Below are 15,180 nucleotides of genomic sequence, written 5' to 3'. Positions count from 1 at the left end.
GTATTCCTAAAGTTGTGAAAATCATTTTAAGTAAGCGGTGATAAGAAAGACATGCAAAGGAAGATCATAACGTCTACTCTTGAATTATAAAACGATTTTATAAAATTCAACGTTCGTAAACCGTAAAAATATTTACGTATTTTTATTATAGATTAATTAGAGTAAATTATTCAAAACCGGTTCATTTTCATGCTCTCTAACCATACTGATGTGAGAGTGATATTTTTTTCTGATACTTATGTTCTAAGACTAATTCTGTACAAATAAAACTTTCACATAATATAAGCGTATGAAACGCGTCTAATATTTTCGTAATAAATGGATTTGGACTGAATTAATTGTACATTTAATATTTAACGAGAGACTAGCTTGTTTTTCTTTTCGTAATAAAAATAAACATTAATAAAATGCTACGTTATTCACAGATAAAATAAGCTTTACAAACAATAATAAGTTTTGTTCGAAGAGGTTTATATCGGATTTTCAAATAAAGAATATGTCCAATAAGAGAGAGTGTGTGTTAATTAAAAAAAACATATTACATTCAAAATGTCTTGCATGGGTTTGCTAATGACTTTGATTTTATCTTTGCGTGGTCTGTGTAAGTAAATGTATTTAAATTTACTTGTTTATGTTTACTATTATTAACGAGATTGGTACTAGGAACGAGAAAGTCCAAAACGGATTAGCGGTTCCTTTAATGCTCTATCAAGGGTGGGCCATAATCATAAGACACCAGTTTTTCCGTCGGCTCTCTGAGACACTGTTAGTATTAAAAAATATATATAGTATCATATTATGTAATTTTTTGTAATTTATCAGTTTAGGAAACATAATTGCGCGAGGAGTCGATCTCTGAACGCTAAATCGAAAGTACCGATTATTGAAAATATTTAATAAAAAAAAAAAGCTTCTCCACGGCGGGGAATCGAACCCCGGTCTCCCGCGTGACAGGCGGGGATACTCACCACTATACTACCGAGGATTGTGAAATAATACATAAATATACTCACAGCTTACAGACATAAGCTTAATATTCCAAATTAAGAAAAGTAGAGTCATAAAATTTGTTACTCCCCGGCGGGGAATCGAACCCCGGTCTCCCGCGTGACAGGCGGGGATACTTACCACTATACTACCGAGGACTGTGAGATATACGTAAAATTGTCTATCAGAATATTTGAATAATAAAAATTGCATCGTTATCTCTACACTGTATCACTGCAGTTTATATCACGAGTTTTTATCTGCAGTGCTCTTCAGAAATAGCTCACTTCGTATCGAGCCCGAAAATACCAGGCTTATTTGTGATACGCTATTTTGATGATTATTCTTATTATTAATATTATTTTATGGCATCTGTACGGGTACAGATAAATGATCACCACTATCCATAGACATTAGCGCCGTATTCAATTTTAATCATTTCTTACGCAGCCAATGGGTAACAAACCTTGGAAACTGAGATGTAATGTTCCTTGTACCTGTAGTTACACTACCCAGGCTGGAATACACATTACTTAGTATTACCGGTCCTGAATATATGATGATGATTACTGTATTTTTAATGTCTTATTTATTAGTAGCGTAAGCCGATTCTTGTCCCGGTGATAATGCGACGATGGCTGGATAATAAAAATCGGTCATGGGCTCATATTGAAGATCTTCAGCCGTAGATGTTCCGAAAATTAAAGAGGTTTCTTGATTGCAATTTACTAAATTATTATGATTTAACAAAGTTGCTGGCCGGTTAGAGAGCGGTACTACGGTAGTATAAGAAAAAAAACAAAGGAAAAACGTTAACAAAATTAAAGTAAATTGTTTTCGACATAATCCAATTCAACTAACGTCTACTATTTGGTATTAAAAATTTCGTTGAAAAGAGGTGTCATTATTTTGGCGCCAAATGATAAGCGACTTGCAGTTTACAATGAAATTAAATCAAAACAAAACCTGTCCTAAAGTCCTGAACCAAAAGAATCTTTCGAATAAACGCGAAGTTTCGTGGGTGTCCCGCTAGTACATTAATTAAGCTATAAATATATCTTGTTATACTAAAGTTGCGATTTAGTTTTTTTAAGTGTATGATATTATTGGGCATTGCATTTATGTTCAGCGAAGAAATTTTTATTTCATGACATTATAGGGAGGATAAGGAAAGTCGGACACGGTCGTTTGATTCGGACGTGTTATACTCAACGACTCTTATGAGGATACCTTTCATGGAAATCTACAAAAATAAATTATAAATATGTAAATATTTACGTCACGCACTCCATAACGAGAGAGGTGAATATAACATACGGAACATAGGAAAGAACCCGTATAACTTTTATATTTATTGTATATTTATACGAAATACTATTATTACATTACCGGAAGAATACGAACAAAAACAAAAAAATGGTTTAAAGAGGTTTTATATTCAATTTAAAGACTGTAATATATTATATCGAAAGTTTTTTTTTTTTTTATAAAAGTATACGAAAGTCAAAGTCAAAAATCTTTATTCAATATAGAAGTGTTTATTGATAGTCAAAAATTTACCACCGGTTCGGAATTTAGCACCTCGGACTTGAGAAGAACCGGCGAAAGAAACTCAGCGGGATATATATATATATTTTTTTATCATTTTGCATGTACAATGATAATTATATTATAGTTATTTGAAACAGCCTGGAGGCGATCATCTCATTCCCAAGGTGTGCAGTCAACTAAAAAGTCATTAGTGTTGTAATATCCTTTAGCACACAAACGCTCTTTAACTATTCTTTTGAATTTTATGATTACCAAGAAACCAAATCCGGCAACTCACTGATTCTTATCTTTTTTATATTTGGAAACATTTGCCAAAAAATTGGCAGAACTCTCAGCTGATCTTAGATCTCCATTCAATGCAGATTTTGGGATACAAATGTGATTAAGCAGATTAAGACATGACATGATTACACATACAGATTAAGCAACCTTGGAATAAGGTGTTTTCTCCGAAGTTATTCAGCTGTTTCAACCACGGCCAAATCGGCTTGGGAAATTGTAAATGTTTCAAGGAATTTGTATCACTTAAACTCCCTTACTATGAATACGAACTTAACTTTAAAAAATCAGTCTTTTAAAATAGAACGTAAATTGGTGAATAACTGTATACATTGATATATGTATGCTTTCTAAATAAAATAAAAATATCACGCTTATCGAGAACTCGTTCCACTTATTCGTTTTACATAATCGAAAGTTATCGGTTTAAGATCTATATTATTTAATCGTATTTAATATCGATTTTTTTTAATAATGACTATATATAGTGTAGTGTAGTGAGCATAATAAATGACAGTGGCGTGTATTATTCATAAACATTACTATGTACAGTGTGTAATGTGCGTGTTGATTTATTAATGTGTTTATATACTTCATAGAAAACGTTGAATATTGATAATCTACTTTTGTCAAAATCAAAATAATAAATCTGACAGAAATCGTCTTGTAAGGAATTTCACAACACTATCTCCTGTCTTTCTATTTCGCTCTATCTCTTTCTATTATAATGTCATATTAATTATGCTTATTTTTTGTTATTGTTTTAATTCACATGGGATTTTAATACAAAAAAATGTGCCTATTATTTACATAATATATTTATAACGAAAGTCACTCAGTTCAAACCAAATGTTCCAAGACACCGAGAGACAGCCGAGATGGCCCAGTGGTTAGAACGTGTGCATCTTAAACGATGATTTCGGCTTCAAACCCAGGCAAGCACCACCGAATTTTCATGTGCTTAATTTGTATTTATAATTCATCTCGTGCTCGGCGGTGAAGGAAAACATCGTGAGGGAACCTGCATGTGTCTAATTTCAAAGAAATTCTGCCACATGTGTATTCCACCAACCCGCATTGGAGCAGCGTGGTGGAATATGCTTCAAACCTTCTCCTCAAACGGTGAGGAGGCCTTAGCCTAGCAGTGGGAAATTTACAGGCTTACATTTAAAGTAGAACTTCATTTTTAATATAAAAGCTATAATTGGCAGAACCATAAAGATTTATCACGTTAACAAGAGTTATCTTAGTAAAATTGTAAACATACGAAACTGGGAATACACTTTTTATAGTAGTTTAGAATCTACATTCCGAACCGGTGGTAGCTTTAGTTTAAAAAGTTTGTTAAATGACGATTTAAAAGTGCTTGTAAAAGCCTACTTGAATAAAGTATATTTTGATTTTGATTTTTGATTATGAATGGTGTAACTTCTCGCCCTGCTCAATGTGATAGCTATAATATTGGATGGAAAGTTTTAAAGGGTTTATACTCATACGAATACTGTATATAAATAGGTTATAAAATAACGAAATAATATTTGCCTCAGCAACTCGCTTGACAACTATGTCGTGATGATTTCCATTTTCTAAAAAAACATGTTTTGATATTTTAATTACAATATACTTTACACTTATGTATTAATTTTATTTGACAATTTAATTTTAAATAATCTTAATATATTCCATATTAATTGACGAACTTGTAATACTAATACATTTAATCAGGTCACATATCAGTAAATGCAATCAATTTATTTAATAAATATTATTATTATATATAGATATACTGAATTTAATAAGTAACATCATAGTATATGTACGTATATATTATTATTTATTTTGTAGTAGGGCTTTGTGCAAGTTTGTCTGGGTTGGTACGACTTACTCATCACGTATTGTGTCGCCAATTCGAAAAGTAAGTAAGCCATTAAACCTACAGGCACAAGGCACATAACATTTTAGTTTCCAAGCTTGGATGCGTATGGGCGATGTAAAGGATGGTCAATAAGTCTATAGGCGGTGGTGACCACTTAACACGTGGTTTCGTTTAAAATGTTGCCTAGTTATTAACAATAATAAAAGTAAATCTATCATGTAATATCGTTTCGTTTTTGTAAGAATTGTTTTCTTAACAGAAAAAATTAATAAGAATGAGTTAGCTAATACATTATGATCTGTATGACAAATCAAGTATTAAAGATTTGTACACAGAATAAAAAGGGTCGAATGTTGTAAACTTAAGTCACAAAATGAAGTTAACATAGCGGCGCACCGTAAATCAACTCATTGTTATTTTCTCATAAACACATCGTCAATTTTAAAATTTACTTTTCGTAATATTTTTTTCTGAGATTTCACGATCATGTTTCGGTTGAGTAAAGTTTACTTTTACTGAATATCTCTTTTGTCTTTGATAGATTTAAATTTCCCCTTAACAATGCGTACAAAACCGGTAACTGTTTAGAATTCTAGTACATAAAATTAATCTTGGGAGAAATGCATCTGTGAGAACAAGCGACTAAGGTAAAATGCACTCTCTTGGAGTTTATCGTTTAAAAATATAAATAAAATGTTTTAAGGGTTATTGCTATCCTTTTTTAAAGTAAAGAAAAGAAAAGAAATGGCTAGACTAGACTAGAGAGAATGAAGTAACAATATTTTTTATCTGAAAACGGTAACAGTTCTGCAGTTGTGATTTCGTACTAGTTCAGTGACCGAATCGCGTATGTATACGATGAATAAATTAAGAATGATCTTGAAAGTTGAGTTGTGGTCGCGAAAAGAAAAGAAACATAATTTAGATTAAGATTTAACATTCATTTTCTGTCGGTTGCAGAAGTATAATCCTTCCAAATAAAGATGTCCATACAATACGGCTTCATATTCACAACATGCGTTATACTTATACAGCCTGTCTTTAGACGATTCATCTCGAAGAAACACTGGAAGCTTCAGCATCAATCATGTTTGGAAATACTTGAATATTAACCTCATGCCTCTGAGTGACAATTTATATTAATGGATTTTGGTTCTCCGAAGGGCAAACTTCATAAACCGAGTTATCTATTTGAAAACTTTTCATAGTAGGTTTATATAACAGATTAGTAGCTGAGGCATTAATTTGCTTAAGAATAAAAACAAAAAACGATTACTATTTATACAATATCTTAAGTATTTCTGGCATTAAATATATTAACTCTTGACTCTTAATTAATTTAATTTAATAACTATTATATAATTTGACGAAGACAGGAAAACAATACGTAAATCTGAAACTGTGATTGGAAATAAAGGCCTTTTATTTTATTTATTTTTTATCTTATTATTCTTTACATCAGTTTTTGTAAGGTATACTAATAAGGAATATAGGTAACCAGCTGCTCCGCGCGGTTTCACCCTCGTTAAACGACTGCTCAGCCTCCGTTGGCTATTCGTACTAATCGTGGGCCGAATTTATGCATTGATACCTTTTTTCACTTTGATTAACAAATCTAAATGCACATACGCAAACATAAAAACGAAATATACTAAATTGCATGAGGTGCAACAGGCGGACTTTTCGGCAAAGCGATAAGCGATAAGCGATCTCTTCCGGGCCTTCCAACCTTTAGACAGAAAATTAGTTAAATAAGGAAGGAATCAAAATAAATAAAAATAACATATAGTTTTGAAATAATTAAAAAAAACAATCAATAAATTTTAATCTATAAACCTATTTTTGATTTTTGTTGTATGGAAGGATCAAACTCGAATGTAAGTCATCTTCTAAGATTTGTTTGCTCGTGAGATGGTGGTCACTGCATTTAATGACTGGAATTAAAATAAACTGGGTTTAGAAAGCAGTGGGTTTAACCGCGTAATAGTTTACCAAGAAATTAGTTCCGCAAGAGCACGTGTACTGATTTGTTGCTCGTGCTGGGTTATGATAGAATATCTCCTAAAAATATTGGACCTTGGAATATTAGTGCAAAAAGTTTTATTGAAATTGTAACACCTTACTTTATTGCCTTTTTTTGCAAATAACTATGCAAAAAGGCAACTTACCAAAACCGCTGTAATTTTTGTTCGTCTGTCTATATTATTTTTGATTAAACAAATCAAGACAGTAAAAGTTCGAATCCCAAAGTTTTATGGACATTTACCATTCATAATCGGTAAATCTTAGGTTTTACTGGAAAATCTTAAGATTTACCGTAGTTCGAGCCTTTACAGAAACATATACATGAAATCTATATTCCATGGTATCGATTAGTTTTTATTTAATCATAATCGTGTTAATAAAAAGTTATAAAAACTTCAAGTTTACGTATATATATTTAAATACAACTGCCTGTTAAAAAGCAAGCCTCATAAAAAAAAGAAAAAATATCATTATCAGTGAATGTGAAGATGTCGAGGAAAATACATATACGTATATACACACACACATACATAATTTATACACACAAATAATTTCATCCCTCATCGTTTGACTGCGCGATTAAGAAATACAAATATAAATTGATTAGCGTCACTTATTGCTACCGAGTTGTAGAGTACCGGCATACATATGCATATGACATACATTTATTCAACTTCAAGTGTACCCAAAGGTTTTCTGTGAAAATATTGTGTTTAAGACCGCCTTTAGTACAGTTCGTAACATTTATTTTTATGTTTTTATCTCTGTATATAATTTAATCTTTGCGGTACAATAAAGAATATTTGTGTTGTATTGTTTATGAAGATTCTTTTTTTGAATCAAATGTTATATTTGCTAGTTTTTTTTTTCTCTAATTTAGCGTCTCGTGTCTCTTTGATTTTTTTTTTATACGGTTCCATGACATTCTTTTACATTAACAATATAATATATAGATACATATATATTTAAGATGGCTTAATATTTCAAACATGTAAATATTTATCGAAGATTGTTGTTTCAAAGCCATCAATAAATTTTCATACTTTAATAAATATGCGTTTATTATTTGTCTCGTGCTAAGGTCAATCATCTTGCACCTGCATGTGTTAGATGATAATCTGCTGTATGTATATTCATTTACAGACTACAATACTATTTAATTATTATCTAATATATCGGAAAAGAAGAAGACCTAAAGCGCCAAAATCGTACACTTGTAAAATGAGTTTTAAAGATTATACTTTAAATCTCATTATCACTAATACACGTTTGCGCTTTATAATACAGCCGTGAATATTTGACAGTATAAAACATATATCTGTATGGAACACGGTAACTCTTTAAAAGATAGTGGTTGTAATCTTTTATAGATCTTGTTCATAAGTGTTCTTTTTCTTTATGCTTAGACCGGCATTCCTGTTATAGACTTGCTCACCCCGTGATCCACTTCAAGTTTGCAGGCAACACTCGGTTAAAGCGAGATGCGCTTGGATTAGTCGGATGTACATGTACAGATATTGATAATTGTTTCAGTCTGTCTGTATTCGCTTGTAAACTCGATCATTAAACATTTATAATGACAATTGAATGAAAAGTATTTTTTTATTTAACTCGATGTTTTGATGCAACGTGATCAAAGTAGTTTTTATGGAATTAAAACCGGAGTAATATAAGGTTTTATTTAAAACGTTTGGAGGTGATGGCTTATTTAATACTTTGTCTCCGTCTTTCAAATGTCAAATCAAAGATAACAGAAAGAGAGAATTCAATGTTAAATTAAACACACGATAGTATTCTACTAAAGCTTCCAGTTTCCCGCCTTCAGCATCTAATCGAGTCTCGCAACCTTAACGGTTATCGGTGAAAATGCCTAGATGTTGCCATAAGCTACGTTTGACAGTCCGCGATCTTCACTCATTCGCCTTTACGAAATTAAACTACAATAAAAAGAGTAAGTACTGAGTTTCTTGCTGGATCTTTCGGTAGGATCTACTTTCCGAACCGGTGGTAGCTTTACATTAAATTCAACACTGTTATATGGCGATTGATGATTGATACAGAACAAGGTACTCGAATAAAAGGCACCTATTACAGGCATTACAACGTCAAAATCGAAAGTAAACAGTTTCATCTTTTTTTAATTCACTGGATCATATCTGTCTAGATCATTTAACTCTAGTCCTAGTCCAAACTGGTTTGACGACACGGCTTAATTAACTCAAATTAAATTTCGTATATACACATTAATTAACTTTTTATAGTTATTTAAATACGAAAATATAATTCATAGATAAAAAAATATATTTATTGATTTTATCTACATCGAAGTTACTTGGAATACTTTAGCATTCGTAATCACTATTCGTAAAATACAATTAAAGTCTTCCTGGAATATTCATATATTCCATTGTTATTTATGTATTATTATAGGAAATAATATAAATTTGTCATATTACTTACTTTAGCAATTTAAATTTAGATTTTATCAGTTATTTCGATTATCATTAGGTATTCAAGTATAAAAGTAAAAATTTAAATATTATTTCTTATAATAATTAACTATATATGTTGTATAGGAATACCAACGCCTGATTCTGATTGGTTATATTCCATTTAAATACATTCAGAAATTCAATCATTCAAATGATCGGTAATCATATAAAAATATAAATATTAATCGTATCGATGACGTTGATACTTTTAATATAATTATCGTTTATATACTTTCACTATACGTATGATTAATGTTGCTTAGTTTTTGAGATTTGTCTTTTTTGACGGCGTGCGTTTTTTGTTAATTTATTTGGTATTTTATTTATATTTTTTAATTATAACATTAATCATATGTTTAAAGCATTTAATACAATACTTTAAGCGGTATTATTTTCGTCCCAGTGATGTTGAAACAGGTAGCTAGTGCTTAATGAAGTCATGTGAAAGGTGGAAAGAAACATCTTCAGTATTTTATTTCAGAGTAATTATTGATTAAACATTATATGTGCTTTATATTTCGCAGTCTGTTAGTGTATTGTGTTTTAATGGATATAAGTAATACTAATATATTAGTGACATCTCTGGTTAATCCCAGCAAAATGTATATTCATATAATTTACCTTTTTTGTGTGTTTCTCATGTAAGTGATTTTTTTGTAAATCTTTTTGAGAAAAATAAAGATCTTTAAAGCTAAAAAGTATATATATTCGTTTAATTATGGCATTAGGAAATATTTATTCATTTATTTTCTTATTGGAGGTAAATTATAACCTTCTTTTAACGAAGTAAACTTCGTAACAAAATAATTTACAACAACAACATTACTTTCGTTAATTTGTAAGAACAATGTGGATAGAATTTTGTGTTTGTATGTAATTCATCTCGTGCTCGGAAGTGAAGGAAAACGTCATAAGGAAAACTGCTGGAAGTCCCACAACATATGTGTTGGAAACAAATGTGGTAACTAAACTAACATTAGGTAGCTTTACATTTAATTCGACACTGTAACATGACGATTTATGCTTGCTTTTATGAGCCTAAATATAGAATATTTTAATAAAGAATATTTTGATTCTAATAAACATGCGAACGTATCAAATAAGATTTCACTTGGTTTTGTGCAAGCCTGTCCGGGTAGCACCACCACCTACTTATCAAATATTCTACAACCAAACAGCAGCGTTGTTGTGTTTCGGTTTGAAGGGTGAGTTAGTAAGTGTAATTACAAACACAAGAGACATAACATCTTAGTTCCCAAGGTTGGTGGCGCATTGGCGATGTAAGAAAATGGTTAATAATTCTTACAGCACCATTGTTTAGGCGGTGGTAATCATTTAATATCAGGTGATCTATTTGCTCGTTCGCTTGTCTATATCGTAAAAAAAAGATCTAAACTTTGTCTTTAATAGTAAAGCAAAATGTGGGAATATCCCAAGGACTCTAAGTCTTTATTATTTAACATCACTTCTTTGTCTCAACATTATCTATTTAAGTCAATTCTATCTAAAAAAAAAAAACAATATTGAGCTTAAATTATACGTTTTGTAATCCGTCAATAAAAGATAACGAAGAAAAATGGATAAAACCAACCAAACGTATTTGCGTTTAAAGTCACGCTAATAAAACGTTCGTTCCTCTTACTTTCCCGCCGGGAGAAGGATTAATCAGATTGTAATGCTTGTTTCATAGTTCATAATTTTTTGTGTTATTCCATCCTTTTTTTACGAGTTAACGCGATAAGTTAAATGGTGTTGTTATAGGACCTTTTTGTCGACTTTTATCGTCATAAATTAATATAACTGTAGGATCGTTTTACATTTAGTAAATTATTTATTTAACTAAGTTCTTCTGTAACTTTGAATTTGTAAATAGGTTCGATTATTTAATTGTGTAAATAGACTGCTAAAGCTGAAAACGCGTCGAAAAAAATAGTTGCCAACAGTTGGCTACAAAGTACACGCACATTAGTGAAATAGTGTGACGTTTGGCAGGTGTCAAGCGTAGCTGTCACATACACCGAGATAATAAATTTCGCTCTTTTGTTTTAAATATTTTGTAGTACGACTCTACCTATCTATAAAAGGTTTTATATATTAATTGACTGGTTGATTTAGTTAATTTAAATAAAAGTTATTGAGTATTTCTGTCAAGACCAGATGGACTAGATCTGGACAGTGATGAGATAGTCAATTGGTTAGAACAAGTACATCTTAACTGAAGGATGCAAGTTCAAACTCAGAAGCACGATAGAGTTTTTTTCCTGTGCCTTTTTGTATGTATATTAATCTATTGTTATAGATATTTCGCTGTATTACAAATACCAAAGTGAGATAGAGAGATACATTAAATAGATAATAAAAGAGAACAAAAAATACCTACATATTTAAATTACGGGTTTGTAACGAATCCCGTGTAGAGCGTTGTGAGAAAACACGTGTCGGGTGAAATTACGCTACATTTGTAAAAAATAATCCGCAATGAAGTGAGGTTTTTTTTTTTATAAAATAGGTATGAGCATTGGTAAATTGACCATTTGATATAGACAGTGGTCACCAACGCCCATAGACATTGGCACCGTAATAATTTTTAATAATTTTACATCTCCAGTGCCGCCTCCAAGCATCAATACTTGGTATTGTTGTGTTCCGGTTTGAGGGGTGAGTGAGCGAGTGTGACTACATGCACATGGAACATAATATCTTGGTTCCCAAAGTAGATGGTGCATTGGCAAAGTAAGGGTTGGTTAATATTTCTATCAGCGCCAATATCAATGGGTGGTGGTGATCGCTTAACCTACAAAGACCGACCTGCAAAGCCCTAATTGGTTAGTTGAAAGGTGGTGGTGGAATGAATTAAAAAAACAATCTCGAGCTATTTGACCAAGAGTGGTACGATTACATAATACAAGTATATATATATAAGTATAAGTACAGTAAGTATGTGTTTAAGACAGCAAAATTCAAGCGAAAGTCGGAAGGAAAAGAAAATATGTGCCGTTTGAATTTATAGTACAATCGTACATTCAGAGTTCCCTAAGTCATTCAAGTATTTTATCTCGGTATAACACATTACGTCAACATTCTAGACTTATCTAGAAAATGCCGCAAATTTGTAGTCATGTAAAAGGTGGAACAAGGTTCTGTAGCATTTTATAGATTAAAAAAAAAAATACATTTGTTCGTCTCGGGACGCCCGTCAGAAGTGATAACTAACCTAAGTTGAACTATTTAATATTTAAATTGCTTAATTTGAGTAAATCCTAGGTTATTACTTAAATTTTATGTATATATTAATATTTTATTGTAATGAAAGGCTTTTTTTTATTTTATTAATAATATGTTTTTGATTATAAAATATATTTTATTTTTGGTATTTGTTATTATAGCGGCAACAGAAATACATAAATTCAACTGTCTAGCTGTCGCGGTTCTTGAAAAACAGCCTGGTGACAGACTGATGGACGGACAGTTGTTACACTTTGGGTAGGAAACCCTAAAAACCGAACAAAATCAAAATATAATTTATTCAAGTAGGCTTTTACAAGCACTTTTGAATCGTCATTTAACAAAATATTTTAAGTAAAGCTACCACCGGTTCGAAATGTAGATTAATAAATATGTCTCAAAACGTACGAAAGGAAGCGATGTGTTGTAAATTATTATTTACTGAAACAAGTCTGAGGTAAACTCTTATTTGGTAAAATTTATTTTCTTATAAACCATTTTTTCAATCCTTTTTATACTTTGTTTACTTTTTTCGTCTCATACAAAAAAAAAATGTTTTTATTTATGCCCTGTGCCCTCTGCACAGATTATTTAACCAACGTCACGTCCGATGGAGAAGACACGATGCACGATTGAACGGTACGGTCTAGATTACAGGCTTAATTTTTATTTTGAAGGCATAATAGTAGTAGACTCTTTTTAACCCATAACCTAAAAAGACACAGTAATAATTAACTGATTACGCTCTATGTATTTACATTAAAAATTACAAACTTAGATTTATAAATCTTACTATGTTGGTGTGCGTGACAGCTACGTTGATACTCGCTAAACGTCATACTACTTTACTAGTGTGCGTCTACTTAGTGTCCAACCGTTGGTCACTATTTTTTTTTACTTTTTCTCCGCATTGTCAGTCTTTCTACACATTTGAATAACCATTTCTTTGTATTCATTTTTAATATTATCTCATTCCTTATTATTATGATAAAAAAAAAGCAATCGACTTTTCTCGACGTTTCGACAGAGTTAAATGAATTGAATGATTGAACTCCGAATTACCTACTGAATAAAAGTCTCAAATACAATAGATAACATTTATTCTTACCATCACTGGAAAGGTAGAAAAAGCTTAAGCGCCAAAATAGTACTATTAGGAAATGAAGCTTAATGTAATGTAAGTAAATATCATTTCCCAAAACTGCAATTTTGGTGCGTTAGCTTTTACTCCTTTTCTGCTTTATAAATGGATAAAGGTATCTGTATATATGTGTTAAAATTAAAGTTAATTATGCGCAATGTGATTATAGAATCAATATACGGTTACTCGTCACTAAATGACGCAGTAGTAAGTACATCGACTTTTATACCGTTCAACTGATCACCGTGACAATAAATATGAAATATATACACAAACATTATTGCTTCGTGGTAGGGCTTCGTGCAAGATGTGGGCAGATAGCAATACTTAGTATCGATGGAGCCGAGATGGCCCAGTGGTTTAAACGCGTTCATCTTAACCGATGATTTCGGGTTCAAACCCAGGCAGGCACCACTGAATTTTCATTATAATTCATCTCGTGCTCGGCGGTGAAGGAAAACATGAGGAAACCTGCATGTGTCTAATTTCAACGAAATTCTGCCACATGCCACATAACAGCAGCGGGATGGAATATGCTCCAAACCTTCTCCTAAAGGGAGAGGAGGCCTTTAGCCCAGCAGTGGGAAATTTACAGGCTACTAATGTGTATCGATGTGTTTGAGTTTGAATCGTGAGTGAGTCAGCAACTATAGGCACCGGGCATATTATATCTTAGTTCCAAACCCCGACGGTGCGTTGGTGACATGACGAATAATTATTCGTTCTATTAATATTTATGTATATTTGTAACTAGCATTTGCCCGCGGAAATGCTCGCGTGGAAGCTGAATATATTTACAGAATAATTTAAATAATACGTTAATTTAAGACCTCTTCGTATATCACATTGGTGTGTATTTCAACCCTCAGGGTGGATTATTTAGAAACGCTTAAATACGTATTTACTTATTTTTAATCAGTATCCCAAAAATAAAGTTTCATGTTTCTAACGTAAAAAAAACGGACTTCCATACAAAATTTCAACTCTTTAGGGATAGAATTTCCAAAATCCCTTCCTTAGTGGGTGTCTTTTCAATGAAACGATCATACTCACCAAATTTATTAGTAGATTATATGTTTAAGGGCAGTGATGACCAATTATTATCAGGTGGTCCATTTGGTAGTCTGCTTGTCTATATAATAAAAAAAAAACATACATGGCAATATCTGAAGGGTATAATATACATTGTAAAATCAAGACGTTTTTTCTAAGAGTCCACTTGAATTAAGTATGCTACAATTTTATATACGATCAGAGTGTAGAACGTATCTTCATGGTCCACTCGAATTAAGCAGGCCATTCTTGGACACTCAACAAACCGCGCTATCATCTAAATGTGATCACGAAAGTTCTAACGGGCGTAATTTTTTTTATTTATGTTACGGTGAAAGTGAAGCAATTGTTGCTTCCGACTTTGACCTCGAATAAAATAAAAAAAAAACGAACACGCGGATATGGATTGGATCTTTCCATATTTTTTTTGTTTTATTTTTTTCAACTCATTAATTACGTGGAGACTTTTTCCTTATACTTTGATTATATTGTATGTCGAAGTCATTTTTTTTATTTATTGAATATAATATCATGATACAGCACATTTATTA

General features: G+C 31.6%; 1 non-coding gene across 1 annotated transcript; it reads right to left on the bottom strand.

Annotated features, from left to right (window-relative positions):
• Positions 1–1,073: 1,073 nt before the first annotated feature.
• Positions 1,074–1,145, bottom strand: Trnad-guc. The gene has a single exon. It is a non-coding gene; the product is annotated as a tRNA-Asp (tRNA).
• Between the last annotated feature and the right edge of the window lie 14,035 nt (positions 1,146–15,180).

The sequence above is a fragment of the Vanessa atalanta genome, chromosome 16 (genome assembly GCF_905147765.1).
Source record: "Vanessa atalanta chromosome 16, ilVanAtal1.2, whole genome shotgun sequence".
Taxonomy (NCBI): Eukaryota; Metazoa; Arthropoda; class Insecta; order Lepidoptera; family Nymphalidae; genus Vanessa; species Vanessa atalanta.
Note: the sequence above shows the minus strand (reverse complement) of the source record. Positions and strands in the feature narration are given on the sequence as shown.